Raw genomic sequence first — 16,606 nt, forward strand, 5'->3', positions numbered from 1 at the left:
TAAGCCATAGAGGTGATTTGGAAGGGTTTAAGGGCATGAAAAACCCCATTAACATGAGTTTACGGCCTAAGCTTATGCCTTGGCCGTAAACTCCTTCAAATTCCTCAAAATCAAAGATTTACATGTTCTAAGTCCATATCTTGAAGTCCCTTAGTCATATCTAAAGTCCAATTGAGTTTTGGAAAGAGTTTAAGAGCTTAAAACCCCATAAAATGGAGTTTACGGCCCAAGCTTGTTCCTTGGCCGTAAACTCATGTTCTTGACCCCAAAACTCAATTAATTCATCAATTTGAAGGCTAAAGATGATGAATAACATACTAGAGAGGTTACCTTAAAGATTTGAAGCCTTAAACTTGTGATTTGGACCTTAATTCTAGCTTGGAGGAGAGAGGTTGTAAGAGTTTAATGAGAATTTGGCCAAAGGCTTCAAATGGAGTCCAAATTATGTTTATATAGTGTTCGGGAATTGGACACGATAGAATTCTACCTGATACCGACGTTAAGTGAGGTTTTTGGTCGTACCCGATTGAGTTACCGTAACCCGATATGGTAATTTCTAGAAATATTCCGATCACTAAAGTTGGGTGTTAAAATGATTTCTATATGTATTAAGACACCCATTAATTCATTTTAAGTCAATATAAATTAATGACTTAATAAAATGGCGAATATTGGAAACTAAATTGAGAATGACGTTTGGTTGATCGGATCGAATTACAAGTTGTGGTACAGGAATTGACATGAAATTTCGGGTTGTTACAGTTTGTGTATAGATCCATATGGGCATGACAAACCCGCGCCCTGACTGTTAGCTACAGTCCACCGTTTGGGGTGACAAACGTCATAACATTCCAACGCCTGAAGAACGTTTTGTATAGGCATTCCGAGTCAATAGTATGGTTATAAAACTCACAAGGGGTATTAAAAATGCATTGATTTACAAGGTTTTCAAACTCATTGGTTATTTTACACTTACATACATTTGGGAGACAAACATTGGTCTTGAGTGAAGGCTACTTTTATACTAGTAGAAAATATAGGATTTTCTAAACACAAACAAACAAAGACAAAACATTTCATTTCATTCAAACATTGTCACTTAAATACTTATGAAACTCACCAGCTTAAATGCTGATATACTCTTTCAAAATTACTTGTATGTCCCAGGAAATCAGTAATTTCAGGTATTCATTTAGCTTTTGATGAAGGGATGCTGCGGCGCCAGTTTAATCTCGAATTTTTGACATCATATTGTAATTGGTTTTGAACATGTAACTTTTGACAAATGTAAACTTTCAATTATATATATGATGGTTGTATTGCTTTCTTTACTATGTATTCATTTGTTACGTTACCACATGAAGTCATCCGCCCCCGAACGTTTCCGCCGTTCAAGTTTGGGGGTGTGACACTAGTGGTGTGAGAGCTAAGGGTGGCCGATTTCAAGAAGCAATATACTATTATTTCAAGTTTCCAAAGTTTATGGTGATTTGTGATTCCACTTGAGTCATTCACACTATTGGTTCTAGGCTCTCAAACTCCAAGCAATCAATCACAATCAAAAGGTATGTCTTTCTACTAGTAGTTTTATGATTCAAGATCCTTATGCTATGCTAGTTAGGAAGTAACCTTGGAAATCATTATTTGCATGTATTTAGAGAAAAGATAGATCCATGGTTATTAGGGTTGCATGTACACCTTAGGAGTGTTAGAATGCTCATAACCCAACAGTAAAATCCACTATGGTGTATTATCTAGTACACTTCCAAACTAATATATCACTATTAAGTAAAAGCACGAATTCCGACTGCGAACGAATTTACCTTATGTAACTATTACAATGATCTCTTCTATACTATCAAGATCATATATTTTGTCCTACAAGGACACTTAAGAATGTTCTTGATCTTGATTTGTTGATTCTCACAAAATTGATCTAATCCAACTTGTCATGCAAAAGGCATACGAATCATTAGATCTGGTATATGTCATGACATATATGATCGATACCATAGCAGAAGCATGTGGGACATGATTCATAACATCTTGTAGAACTAGGACATTAGCATCGCTTAATGTCATTCCATATTAAGCATAAACCTTTCCAAGTTCTACATGTCAACTTTCGTCAACATATCATGTACTTTGGCTCAATCCAACATATCACTTAGATCTATCTCCATAGATCCTTATTATGTACGTGTGTTGTATCTCCCATGTATATCATAGCGAAGCAATTCCCATACCAAGCCAAGCTTTTACACTTGCTAAGTTAGAATATGTTGGGTTTTGAGCATTCTAACACTCCTAAGGTGTACATGCAACCCTAAATACCTTGGATCTTTGTTTTCTCTATTATACATGCAAGCTTAAATATTCCAAGGTATTACCCTAACTAATATATAATCATATGTTACTTGCATAATAAAACTAGATAGAATTACATACCTTTTTCTTGTGGTTGATTCCTTGGAGCTTTAAGAGCCTAGCACTAATAATGTAAATGCTTCAAGTGGAATCACAAATCACCAAAACAAATTGGAAGAACTTTGAGAGAATATGGAGCTCACTAAAATCGGCCACCTTTTTCTTTCACACACACAAGTGTCAATTTTGTGAGCCAAGGACCCCTTTATATATTATGGAGGACTAGGGTTACATCCATGTAAACACTAATACCCATGACCTTTGATTTACATAGGATCCATGGGTTAAAAGCTCCATGGACTATCCATGGACTTCCATACACTCTTAGCCCATCCTAAATAAACATTGGTCCATTCCATATATATATATATATATATATATATATATATATATATATATATATATATATATATAAGAGTCCATATTTAATCAGCCTCTTATGATCGCTAAATTAATTTCAAATTATTTCTTGATCAATACTAATTATATAATATGATTTCAAATTAATATAATATATTAATAAATCATAAATATCCTTTTCTCATAAGTCTATCCATACAAATTGTTCTGGTGAAATGCAACCCAGATGGACCATGCCGGGTCGGGTCAACTCATACCGATTATACTTATGGACTTAGACACCAATCCAATAGTATCCCACTTGGATAAGTCTAATAACTGTTATTGCAAGTACGACTTCATAGCCTGAATAGCAATCGTTGCTCTTAAAGCCGCTATCGAACTCTTAACAAATCAAATGACACGACCATTAGATAAGTGATCATATATTCCTCCATTCTAGATATCATATGGATTGAGACATGGATTATAATCATTCTCTCTGTCCATTTGTTGTTTCCCAATTTTTGATTAATGACAACTGACTAATTGAACAAATCAAATATATCGCGTTTATCCTTATAAGGTAAAAGGAATGGATAAACATCGAATCATATGCTTGCACTAACTACTTGTTGAATCATACACAAAGGCATGTTTTATAACATCAAGTTACTGATGCATTTTCATACAATCAATGTATAAACAACTCATACTCAACAACTCATATCTCTAGGTTTGAAGAATATAAGATATTATCGTCTCATGATTCACTCGTGATAAAATCCATGAAGTGATTCAAATGAGAATGGGTTTAATCCAATATTCGAATCTTATTCCAGGAGCACTCATGAACAATGCAGCTAAGTCTAGCCACCTAGACAAACTACAGACCCATCCCCGACAGTCTTGCCTTAATACCTACTTCCAAAGTATGATTGACTGTAGACGGTTTGAATAACCTAGTTATTCAGGAAGTCAAAACATGCAAAGTGAAACACAATAATAATAATAATAATCCTATATGGCCCCAACACTTTGAGAGTAAATAAAACACCTTTTTATCTAAGCACCATATTGATTACTCATTATTCATGTAATGTTTCAAATTATCAACTTAATACTTGAATTAAAATAATAGTCATGCCATGCTCCAAGCATGCACACTATGTTTACCTATGGTCCTTTCTTTTGTGAAATATATCAATTTAACAAAACTCCAATGATGCTCATTTCACAATCCTAATCCCTTTTGTAAATGTAAGAATATAAAACTCTTGCCACTTACTGTAATCTATTAGATTCTAAACTTATATGCAATGATTCTCTTGTAATGACTATGAACAAAAGTTACAAAGACTTGGCAACAGACATTACAAAGTATTCCAATGAAGATCAATTCCATGGAAATGAAGTCTCATATTCAAAGTACACTCCTTTGAACATCCTTCTTTGCATGAAGTTTTCTAATCTTATATAGATTCGGAGAATAACTTCCACCTATGGAAAAAATTCCACATTTCCATTTTTACCATCACTTCTGAATAAGAGTTACCTCTTTTCAAAATATGTCAATATGGTCCTTTCCAAAATTTACATTATACTTCCAGTTGTCCACGAGCAACCAATCTTGGGTAAACCTCAGATTGTCCTCGACAATTGTTTAATCATTTTAGTCATATCCGGTTCTATTCCTTTTTCCCTCTTAATGCCCTAAGCATTTGGAAAATTTTGAATGGATGTAATAGATCCTATACCCCAAGCATATGGGACACGATTCATGCTATAAAAAACTTTTATTTGCCAAGTTCTCACAATTCGAACTATGAAGAGGGATGTCATAATCATAATCGAATTTTGAGACCGCAACATATATAGAATTTCCTTATTTAGAACCATTCCAACATAACATTCATATATATCCTTGACTAAAGTTGATTAAAATCTCAATCTAAGCTTGTAGAATTGGAATGAAGTATAAAATCCTCTCCATTAATTATAGCAAAACAATTTTTCTTGGCGAATTGAAACTTTAGTTTTCTATAATTAACATTGCTAACTTGCAACACTAAACATAATAATCATGCTCCCACTAGCATAATGATTATTATCTTACCATCATAACACTTATGCTCCCATTAGCTTTGACAAGTTCCCAGAAATCAACTGGACTTCTAAAAATCAATACTTTATTGACTTTCTTACCAAAGTTCCGATTTCTGATACGGGATTGCTTTGATAAGACTCTATCAAAATCATACACCTTTCCTTAGATAGCACACATGCGTGTCTAAACAATTTCAGAAGAATGAAAATGGATGCCGTAATCATAGTCTCAACTGTTTAGACCTGTGCCAATTCTCAGAAGTCTATGTTAGTGTGTCGGTTAACCACATAGGCTCCACTAACGACTTTGAGAATGCAAACATGACAATTGCTATCTACTTCAAATCTACTTAGTGAAAGTGTTTCCTCACCATCATTTTCATGAATCGGAGAGAAACCTTATGACACTTAGATTCTTTTGGTGTATGTGTTCCTATCAATGTGAATTTGTCATAACCATAATCTCAAGACAAGGTTAGTGACAAATCCAAACTCATATGGATTGAACTTACCCAAACTCATTTTCTTGCCACCCGGCAGCACAAGGGCCTACCATTGCTTCCAGGTTGTTATGAAAACAATTGAGAACTTATAGAACTCAAAAGCATAGTCAACTTTTATTGGAGTGGGCACGGAAATATGCCAACACAATGGGTTACAAACCTCAAGTTGTGTGCTAGCGATTAAACAATGGGTTTTATTCTTGATTAGTTCTTGAAACTTTTCCAACATCTTTAAGACTCCCACTGTCCTCTTGAAATATAAGATTCTCTTGTCAAGAACCATTCCTTGACAAAACAACTTATTCAAGAGTTAGTGCGGATTTTATCAAGATAAACACTTCTTCCAATTGGCCTTAGTTGGTTTTTGTCTTCTCCAAAACATCACAACTTACCAATCTCAAATGTACAAGAGTAAGAAACATGTTACTCTACATTTGATAAGTGTTATAAACCTTTCTTAAAATTATGTCACTCAAGTTACAATCTTAGAGTATGACTCTAGGACTTGTTTTGGAACGAAGTACGATTTATCTTTTGATTTGACCATTTCCAGACTTCACGATTCCTCTCCTTAGCCAAACAAATGTACTAAGGTTTTCTTAGAGGATCGATTGTGATATGGTCCCATAATCACTAAGATAATCAGAAAAATAAAATACTCAAGTACTCTCCCATCTCTTCAGATTGGAGACCCTTTTATTTTTCTGCCTTTTGATTCTTCTTATCCGTCCTGCCATACATTGAAACTTTTCTAATGTTTCAGAATTACACTTAAACTTGTAAGTATAACCATATTTACTAAACTTTAGTAAATCATAACGAATAATCTTATCGATCTATGTGGTGGAACTAACCAGCGCACAACCAAGTGTAGCCAATCCCTTAGCCCTCACTTGACTCACACATACATGTGAGCAAGGACTTAGTCTTAATTTCCCAAAGATGAAAATTATCATTTATCATAAAATACAAGTTGCATGATTCCAAGTTTCTATCCAACTGAAACTTGGGTAATGAGAATCTTTCCTTATTTGGAAAATTATGAGACTACTACAAACGAAAGAATCAAATCCATTTTCCAATATTACTATCAATAAACAACAATTTTTCGCAAATGCCATCATAAGGATACTTAAAATAAATAAAATAAAAACTTTTCTTTTATTTTAAAACTTGCAAAAAAACTTATCCTTACAATGCAAATACATATGAAAACATGTTGTTATCTATTTCTAAGCAATAAATCATAACTCTTAAGTAGCAGCTCAAAATTCTGATCATCAAACCATGTGATCGAAATCTATTCGCAATCAGAATCAGCTTACTCTTTCTTTAAGCTTCCTTACTTTTCTTTGATTCTACAAAACATTAAAATGTAATTAGATTACACCATGTATTAAGAATCTCCAAATAGAAACTTAATAGAGTTAGATAGTGGATTTTACCTGAAGTAGAGTCAAACCCTTTTTGATTATACCATCCTGATGATCTTTCTGGTAAAATGGAAAGCTTTGCAACCAATGTTTCTTCTCTTGGAAATAGAAACATATGGATTCTTTGGTAATGGGACTATCTCAGACTTAGCCTTTCTCTTTACCATTTGGTCAACCGAGTTGACTATGGTCGAACCCTTTCCATTGGGAAGAGAAAGCTTTTTTGGATATCCAATGTTACCATTGTTAATATCCATGGAAGTTTGGGAAGTTGATATTCTAATCAAATTTGCTTTACCATTGCTCCAAATCATTGTTGATTTAGTAGCATCGAGCAAATATGTAAGATCATTAAGCGTCATGTCATGGTATGTCACATAGTATTCCTTAAAGAACTCACTATATAACTTGGGAAGTGATTGAAGAACCCAATCAACAGTCAACTTCCTTAAGACTTTGACACGTAACTCTCCTGGCTTGCGAATATGTGACTTAATCTCCAAGATGTAAGCACATATAGACTTTGCTTGCCAAATAGGGATTGAGTGACCTTGAACTTGTGGGTCAGGGAGAATTATTGGAGTGGGTGGAGGAAGTGAAGTATGATGTCTAGTCCTATTAATGCACAACAAAAGGGATTGATCTTTCACCTTGATTGCCATTTGGGATATCATTTTCTTTAGGAAAGCTCTATCCAAAAGGATGAAGAAGACCATAGTTGTTTGAACATAGACATCTATGAGGGAGGAATTCAAGTTTCAGTTGATTTAAGTCCTTAACATAACATCCAATATGAAATATTAAGGCTAGGACCCAACAAACTATTTTATAACTTGGAAGAGGGATGCCGTAATCCAAGCTACAAAATATTTGAAGGGAGGTAAATGACGATTTACCAATTTGCACCATGAAAAACAAAATAAATTATTAATTTTTAATTGGATTTGAAACTCCTAGATCTTTTGAGATTCATTGAACTTTCAATGGCAAGTTTAAATCTCGATTGTGCCCTCTCAAGTTTGTAACTAGGATGCCGAGGATCACAAAAAAGGTGTGAATAACCATGCAAATTAACTTGGTACCCATAATTTTATCACCCAATCGATGTGTCAGTTAACCACACGCGCTCCACAGATCTATGATAAAACTTAAGTCACCCTTTGCCACACATTGTCAGTCCCATGTTAGTGTGCCGGTTAACCACACACGCGCCACTAACGACTTAACGAGGGTGAAAAGTGTAATTTCTTGGGTTAGCACAAAATTCACATTTTCCTAAGTAACTAAGATTGGGACTTTATAAGTGTTTAGTTACTTAGTATTTATCATTATACTTTTAATGAAAGGAGAATTATAGTCAGTTCCTACTCGTTAGGTTAACGACCCTCCACTAGTCAAGGAAGCAGTGGGTGAGAGTGGACACCCATTAAACTACCGTTTTATAGGCACTAACCTTACACTCCCCCTTATAGACTGGCTTCGTGAATGAGGCCTAGTAACGGTAAGACTGACTTTGTTCTTATACATATATATAAGTATTAACTTTTAATATTACAATAGTTTAAGGGTGTATTTTATACATTTAAAATAATTGGTGGTTTATACTTATTAATGATACTATACTCTTAATTTAATTAAACATAAATCATGTCATTATGGAACTATTAACTCTTTTAATTAAACACCTTAATTAATTTAATGAAGTCCATAAAGTTTGAATTTTAACTTTTAAAATTCTAGGGTTTGAAATTAAAGCATTAATGTGTGTGAGACTTTACAAATTACAAAACTTTAGGGCAAGTTTTGAAACTATTCAAAACCCACTACAAGAAAAAGACCCTTTTACGATGCGCAAACCACGACACTCATTGATTTATGTTACGCAAAAGAGAGTGAAATAAAAAAAGTGTCGTCTCTTCAAAAAATTTAAGGATTTAGGTCACGCATTATTGCATGCCCTTAAATTAGTGTCTCGTGTTAATAAGTAAAAAACACGGAGGGAACTTTATTTAATATGTGCCCCCTGGCAATGTCGTTTTATATTTTTTTAAGAAGCGCGTCTCCTTAGAGAGAAAATGGAATCCCCAAATTTTTTAAACCCCTGCCTTCTTCTCCTACGTTCATTTCCATATGTCGCTCATATCTCCCCTACCTCGTCTCCACCTCTCACCCACATCTACTGCCTCACAAAATCTTAACAAGCTAACGATTCCAGAGCCTGCTAGCGTTTGGGGGTTATTTTCACCTCCGCTCTACTTCCCATCGTCCATCTACTTCTGTCCTAGAGCCGACGATTAAAGAGTACAAATATGTCTAGGGTTATATTTTATTTTAAGCTTCTACTTCTCATGTTTTCTCTCAACCCAGTACGTGTGAGGGTCTTTGGTGGTGATCGACTGGTAGTGAAACGATTCAGCGCCAAAAAAAGAAGCGGCTCTCCATTCTCTTCTCGATTGAGATTTCAAAGGATTTACATCGGTATCTCAAACGACTTCAACTCTTTTCACCGATTTCTTCCCATCTGATTTTAGGATTTTGGATTTCCTCCATATGATTTTGATTTTAGCTTGGGATTTATGCAGAAATCAAGGACCATATTTGGTTGTGGTGGCAGCGCATCTATAGGAGAAAAATCAGTAACAACGCCGGAAATTTGGTATCCACCGCCATCGTCGATTTGGTATGGTTTCGTTTAATTTTTTTAAAGAAGATTTTGCAGATGGTTACTGAATCACTTTCTGTGCTCCATAAAATTAATTCATTCTTGTGAAGATACAGAGAATTCATCTTCATTTTCTCTCCCTGTAACTAAAACTGTTTCCTAGACCACTTTCTTTCCGACCTTTCACATAATGGAAGCGCTTCCGGTGACGATGACGACTACGACAATGATGGCGGAGGATTGTTGTGTGAAGGTAGCGGTACATATACGACCCCTTATCGGAGATGAGAAGCTTCAAGCTTGTAGAGATTGTGTCGCCGTCATACCCAGAAAACCTGAGGTCGATTATCCCTCATTTAAGCGCAATGTCACTTAATTTTGATGAATTCCTCACTTGGTTGTAATGGATTCTACACTTCTAATTTGGGTTTTTATTTTTCATTTAATCGATCCTCGATTTTAGTGTTAACTGTGTTTGAGTTATGTTACCTGAGATCTGGTAGACCGTAGTATAAATTCTGATGATCGAGAAACTGATTAATCTTTGTTTATGTTGCAGGTGCAACATGGTACACATTCGTTCACTTTCGATCATGTCTATGGATGCTCTTGTTCTCCATCGTCCGCCATGTTTGAACACTGTCTTTCTCCTCTTGTTGAGGGTCTGTTTCAAACACATAATGCTACTGTTCTAGCTTACGGTCGTGTATAAATTTCTCACGATTCAAGTAACAAAAATGTATTCTATTGTTTATCATAGTTCATGACGTGTTCTAATTTCATATACCGGTTCAGGAAGACATACACCATGGGAACTAGATTCAAAGATGGTAACCAAACCAGACATATTCCTCAAGCCATGGCTGCTTTATTCAACAAAATCAAAAGTTTACACGATCAAATAGAGTTCCAGTTGCATATTTCCTTCATTGAGGTGTGGTTTTTATACCTATAAGTAGAATTGTAAATAGCTTTCTTACTTTACACCTTACTGAAATATTTTCCCATGAAGATTCTAAAAGAAGAAGTGTGAGACTTGCTAGATACTAAATCTGAGATATCATCAAATGGGCAGAATGGGAGAGTGAATGTTCTAGGGAGACCACCAATACAAATCCAATAAACTTCTAATGGTGTCATAATGCTTGCTTGATCTACTGAATGTAGTGTTAAGACATTAAAAGAAATGAGCGATTGCCTTGAGCATGGATCATTGAACAGAGCAAGAGGAAGTACAAATATAAATAATCAATCAAGGTTAATTAATCTTTGTATCGTCTTTTAAGTAATGTAATATATGATATCTTTAAGACAAAAATTCCAATTTTGCCCCACTCAAAAAGATGGGCTAGGGCTGTATTGTGTCTGATCTACATTGGACTGGACTGAAACCAAGTCTGAGTGGACAAAAGTTGCAGTTTTTGTCCCACACAAAAGAAATAAATGACCTCATCCTCATTATTGGAAAATGGAAATAACCTGCCTAATTACTTGATTTGTTGAACAGGAGTTCATATTAATAATGGGCTTCTTGCACTTGAAAATGTCATAAGTGCCCTTGGTGATGAGAAAAAACGGAAAAAGGTGCTCATGTTCCATATAGAGATAGTAAACTTACTCGCCTCATGTAGGTTGGACATTATTAATTAACTATTTTTTAATGCAACTCAGTTTATTGCTTTTAGTTTAATCTAAATATGTTTTACCAAACTGATAGGACTCACTTGGTGGGAACAGCAGAACTATTATGATAGGTAACATATATAATTTATAGTTTTGTTTATTATTTATAATTTATAATTTTGTTTATTATTTAAAATCTTTGGTACTAAGTAAACATATAATTTTTCATAATTTCAGCTTGTGTTAGCCCTGCTGATATAAATGCTAGGAGTTAAAGCTTGTGTTAGTCCACCGGTGTCTAGTGAAATGTTAAAGATACACCAACAACTAGAATGCTTGCAAGAAGAACTTTGTGCTCATGGTGGAGGTTCTACTATTGAATTACAAGTATAAATTATAATATGAATATCATTTCTATTTTATATAATAAACCTTTATTTAATTTCTTATAAATTTGTTGTATCGCATAAACATTAATTAGGTCCTAAGGGAGCAGATTTCTTGGCTTGAAGCTACAAATCAGGATCTATGAAGTGAACTTCATGAGTATCGCAACAGGGGTGTCGCTATCGATCATCAATCTATCTCTAAAGTATGTAAAAGGATATAACTTTCGTCAACATTTATAAAAAATAACCAATTGTGCAAAAAAATTCAGGTTAGTGATTCCTTTTGTGTGAAAAATGAAGGGCATAAATGGGGTTTGCAAAGTATTGATTTGGCAGATTATCGAATGTGCAGTTATTGGTGTCATAGGACTCATACTTTGTTATCATAAAACCTTCTTTAAGTTGAGGTATGCTTCTCTCACAGTGATTATGCAAAGGAATCTATTTAGTAAAACAACTCATGTATGTTTATGTTGTTGGTATTTAGGGACAAGTTTATAACCTTTTATTATTTGTTATTGTTGTTGAATGTTGATATATATAGTAACTTGCATACAGTTTAATCTTGTTGATGATAGATATTACATTAGTGGCTCTTTTGATGCAAAAGTTCGCAAATGGAGTATTCCTGATAGACAAGTTTTTGATTGGAGTGATTTGCATGAAATGGTCACTGCTGCTTGCTATACACCAGATGGTCAGGTTTTCACCCATACACCAGATGGTCAGGTTGTCATTTTCCCCTTTCGCTCGAAAAGGTATTCATCTCAAAATCATGGAGGCTGATGAAGGTAGATCCGACTTTGGACATGGAGGCTGATGATGGAGACAATTACACACATATTCCAGTAAGAAACAGAGTTGGATGATTATTGTTAGTTTTATAGGAATTTATAACCCATGTTAGAAATGTATTATTTTTGTTTAACATTTGAATGATTATTTGTATGACATATTATAATTTGTGCAATTTGTTTTATTTTTTGTGTATGAAATTTTGTTTTATATTATGCAATGGATTGTATTTTTTTTATATGGTATTTTATTCTATTATGAGACGTTAAATGAAAATCCAATTTAAAAATAAATAAATATATATATATATTTTAATCATTTAAATTTACGATACACAAAAATGTGTGTCATCTTCGTTTATGACATGGCCTTTCTTGACAGGGGTTTTAATGACACATTGCGTGTCATAAATGCACGTCGTAAATGCGCACCGTCTATAGACGACGTGCAAAAGCGTGTCGTCTCTCATTATGACATGGTCTTCCTTGACACGCATTTGTGCGTCGTCTGAGTGTTTTACGACACGCATTGCGCGTCGTAAAAGAATGTTTTTCTAGTAGTGACCTTTCATATTCATAACATATGAGTTTAATGTTTCTTTAATGGCAAGACTCTTGAACCATAAAACAATTTATGGAAAAGATATTCTTCAAGTTTTATAACTTATGACTTTTAATGATCCATTTAAAAGAAAAAACCTTTGGAATTCCATAACTTGAGGACAAGTAATGGATTCAATAAAAATCATCAAAAACAACAATTCAACCAAGAATGTTACAAGTTCTAGATTAAACTGATATGAACTAGGTAATTTAAGTCAAAACAGATTTCCATGCAATTAGACATAATCATATAAACTAATAGAAAACATGAAATTTTGACAATCACCTTTCAAATGGATTAGCATGATCATTATCATATCTTAAAAAATATTTTTATGATTCAAAACCGTTTGGAATAATGATCCTATCCATTTGGGGGCCAAAAAACGTTTTTTGCACTCTACCCAGCCAACTCGGCGAGTCCATGAAAATGACTCGTCAAGTAGCACATTTTCTACATGGACTCGTCGAGTCCATTAGTGGACTCGGCGAGTTCATCACCCAGAATGCAAAAAACTCTATTTTTTCAACTTTAAACAACAAGTAGCATCAAGTATAATTGAAAATAGCCCTAGGCTCTGATACCACTGTTGGGTTTTGAGCATTCTAACACTCCTAAGGTGTACGTGCAACCCTAAATACCTTGGATCTATGTTTTCTCTATTATACATGCAACTTTCGTCAACATATCATGTACTTTGGCTCAATCCAACATATCACTTAGATCTATCTCCATAGATCCTTATTATGTACGTGTGTTGTATCTCCCTTGTATATCATAACGAAGCAATTACCATACCAAGCCAAGCTTTTACACTTGCTAAGTCAGAATATGCTGGGTTTTGAGCATTCTAACACTCCTAAGGTGTACATGCAACCCTAAATACCTTGGATCTATGTTTTCTCTATTATACATTCAAACTTGAATATTCCAAGGTATTACCCTAACTAGCATATAATCATATGTTACTTGCATAATAAAACTAGATAGAATTACATACCTTTTTCTTGTGGTTGATTCCTTGGAGCTTTAAGAGCCTAGCACCAATAATGTGAATGCCTCAAGTGGAATCACAAATCACCAAAACAACTTGGAAGAACTTTCATAGAATATAGAGCTCACTAAAATCGGCAACCTTTTTCTTTCACACACACTAGTGCAATTTTGTGAGCCAAGGACCCCTATATATATTATGGAGGATTAGGGTTACATCCATGTAAACCCTAATACCCATGATCTTTCATTTACATAGGATCCATGGGTTAAAGATCCATGGACTATCCATGTATTTCCATACACTCTTAGCCCATCCTAAATAAACCTTGGCCCATTTGTGAGAACAAGATCGATGCGTAGGGACAAGGTTTGAAAACTCAAACCTTGAGTGAATGCTTGAGATCAATGTTTGCTTGCTAATTGATGTTCAAGTCAAGACTGGAAAGACCAGTCAAGTCTTGGATAATAAGTTCAACAAATGATCAAGACATTAGTATGAGAACAAAAGATCAAGGTAAAGTTAATAAATGAAGAACAAGAAGAATGTTTTAAATATTATAGAGTCAATGCCAAAAGTGACTGAAAGATCTGTGCTTAACTTGTATTGAATGCTCCTTTATATAGGAGAGTATGTTATAGTGAATTAACTAAGTAACTTACATAGGATCGGACAATAGAACTATTTCTGACATTCTGATTGTCTAATACAACAAAAGATTGAATCCTATGAAAGGTTAAATCAATACAAGGATAATAAATGACAAAAGACAAAAGAGCATTCTTCAAGATCAGCTTGCATTCCGAACGTTAAGATCACTCCAGAATGCGTTCCTCTTCCTCTTCAAGATACTCTTCAGCTCCGAACAGGTTCCGGAGGACTCTTTCCTTCGGAACCAACACCATTCGGAATATGTACTTAGGATTGCTATAGGTTCACTTTCAGGTTCCAACAATCTCCCCTAAGTGAACTTAGCAATCCAAGAAGCGTAGAACTTTTCTTCATTGATGAAGGTGTAGGCCCGGAACAACCATTTGCAGACTTCAATGAACCGTGCCAGCTAACTTACAAACTTCGCCTTCACATGTTCCGGAGCATCAGTATTGGATGTACGCAAAATTAACTTCTTTAGAGCTTTGGTAGGAATCAGGTGTTTGTCCAGGACTCGAAAGCATTCCTTCTTGTTCATTTCTCTTATAATGTAGACAAACCCTAGAACAGGCTCTTCAATAGAACCATCGGCTAGGAGTTCAGCTTCAGGAAGGATGAAATCGATCTTAGGAACAAATTGCTTAGTTACGTAGAGATGGGCAAGTTCAGAATCTCTTCGGCTGAATTCTGCAAGATAATCTTTCAGAAAGCCCGGAGCAGCATGATAGGCTCCCATACTGAGGTCATCCTTCTGATTCTCTCTGAAGTAGGCGGCCAAGGTGAGTATATCATTTGGATTCATTGAAAGGAAATATACATCAGTAACTATCCGGGGAGTGGGCTTGTTCTGGAGAATGTGAAAACGGAACAACGGACAGTGTAGATCAGACTTCACCAGAAATTTTCTTCCGAAGCCATTGACCTTAGTAATCTTCTTCTTCGACCACACTTCCCGATATACCGGGGTATATCGGGTAGTGGGAAACATGTTCTAGTACATCTAAAATTAAACCATTTAATAGGTTGTCTGTAGATCTTGCTGCTTAATTTAAATGGACAACAATATCCTTGGTTGTCGTCAGCTAAATGCCTATTTAGGAATATATATATCACAATGACTTGTCTCTTATAATCTATCCAAATTATCAACATCCTTTGTGTTTAAGTGGACCACAATACAAGTGATTGACCAGATCTAGAAATGCAGGCGTGTGCTGATAAACGATATTGGATTGCCTGACAACTTTGATCCTAATTTTTTTTTGTTAATTTGTTAATAGTTTTCCTCTATGCACAAATTTTAGGTGAGAATTAAAAAATATATACTGAATTTTAAAAATCAAACAAAAATTAGAAAAATCAAAAATCCAAAAATAGTAGTGTTATTTACGTTTTATTTCTTGTTCAGAAAAATCAAAAATCCAAAAATATTTTTGTTTCCGTTTTGTGTGCTAAATTTTCTTTTAGTTTAGTTTTGTCTTGAAAAGTGAATTAAGTTGTAGATGACACTCATGGAGACTGAATCATGACTTCATTTATGAGTGTCGAAGAATTTTCATTCAAAGGAGCAAGTAATGAAGATTATTCTTTCAACATTCAATCCTTCATGTGACATCCCCAATTTCACGGCCAGAAAAGACCGATTTAATTTATGCTTTTAAAATAATTTTAGAGTAATCATTTGATTAAAAGTGTTGCATAATTTGTTCCCAGATAAACATGATAACTATGTTATCAAATCATTTCCGAAGAAATGTATTTTATTCACTTAAACCATTGGGATATCATTGTCAATAGAAAAACATAAGCATAAACAAAACTTACATTCATTTACACTAGTGATCTACTTCTCTTTTAATATCTCAGTGTAAAGCAACTTCATATCGATACCTGTGATACAAATAAACTGAGTGGGTCAGGCTTGGGAGCCTGGTGAGCATATAGGGTTTTCAACCCACAATAAATAATAAACTTATTAACTTCTCAATAAACAACAAAATTTATTAATTTCATCAGCCAAAATAACCCTAATTACCCATTCCCATTATCCTCACTTTACGTCCCTAAAACAACTATCATAA

General features: G+C 34.5%; 1 pseudogene; it reads left to right on the forward strand.

The window, feature by feature from the left end:
- Positions 1–9,660: 9,660 nt before the first annotated feature.
- On the forward strand, positions 9,661–12,351 carry LOC111889015 (kinesin-like protein KIN-4A; annotated as a pseudogene).
- The last annotated feature ends 4,255 nt before the right edge of the window (positions 12,352–16,606 follow it).

Source organism: Lactuca sativa, chromosome 5, assembly GCF_002870075.4.
Source record: "Lactuca sativa cultivar Salinas chromosome 5, Lsat_Salinas_v11, whole genome shotgun sequence".
In the NCBI taxonomy this organism is placed as follows: domain Eukaryota; kingdom Viridiplantae; phylum Streptophyta; class Magnoliopsida; order Asterales; family Asteraceae; genus Lactuca; species Lactuca sativa.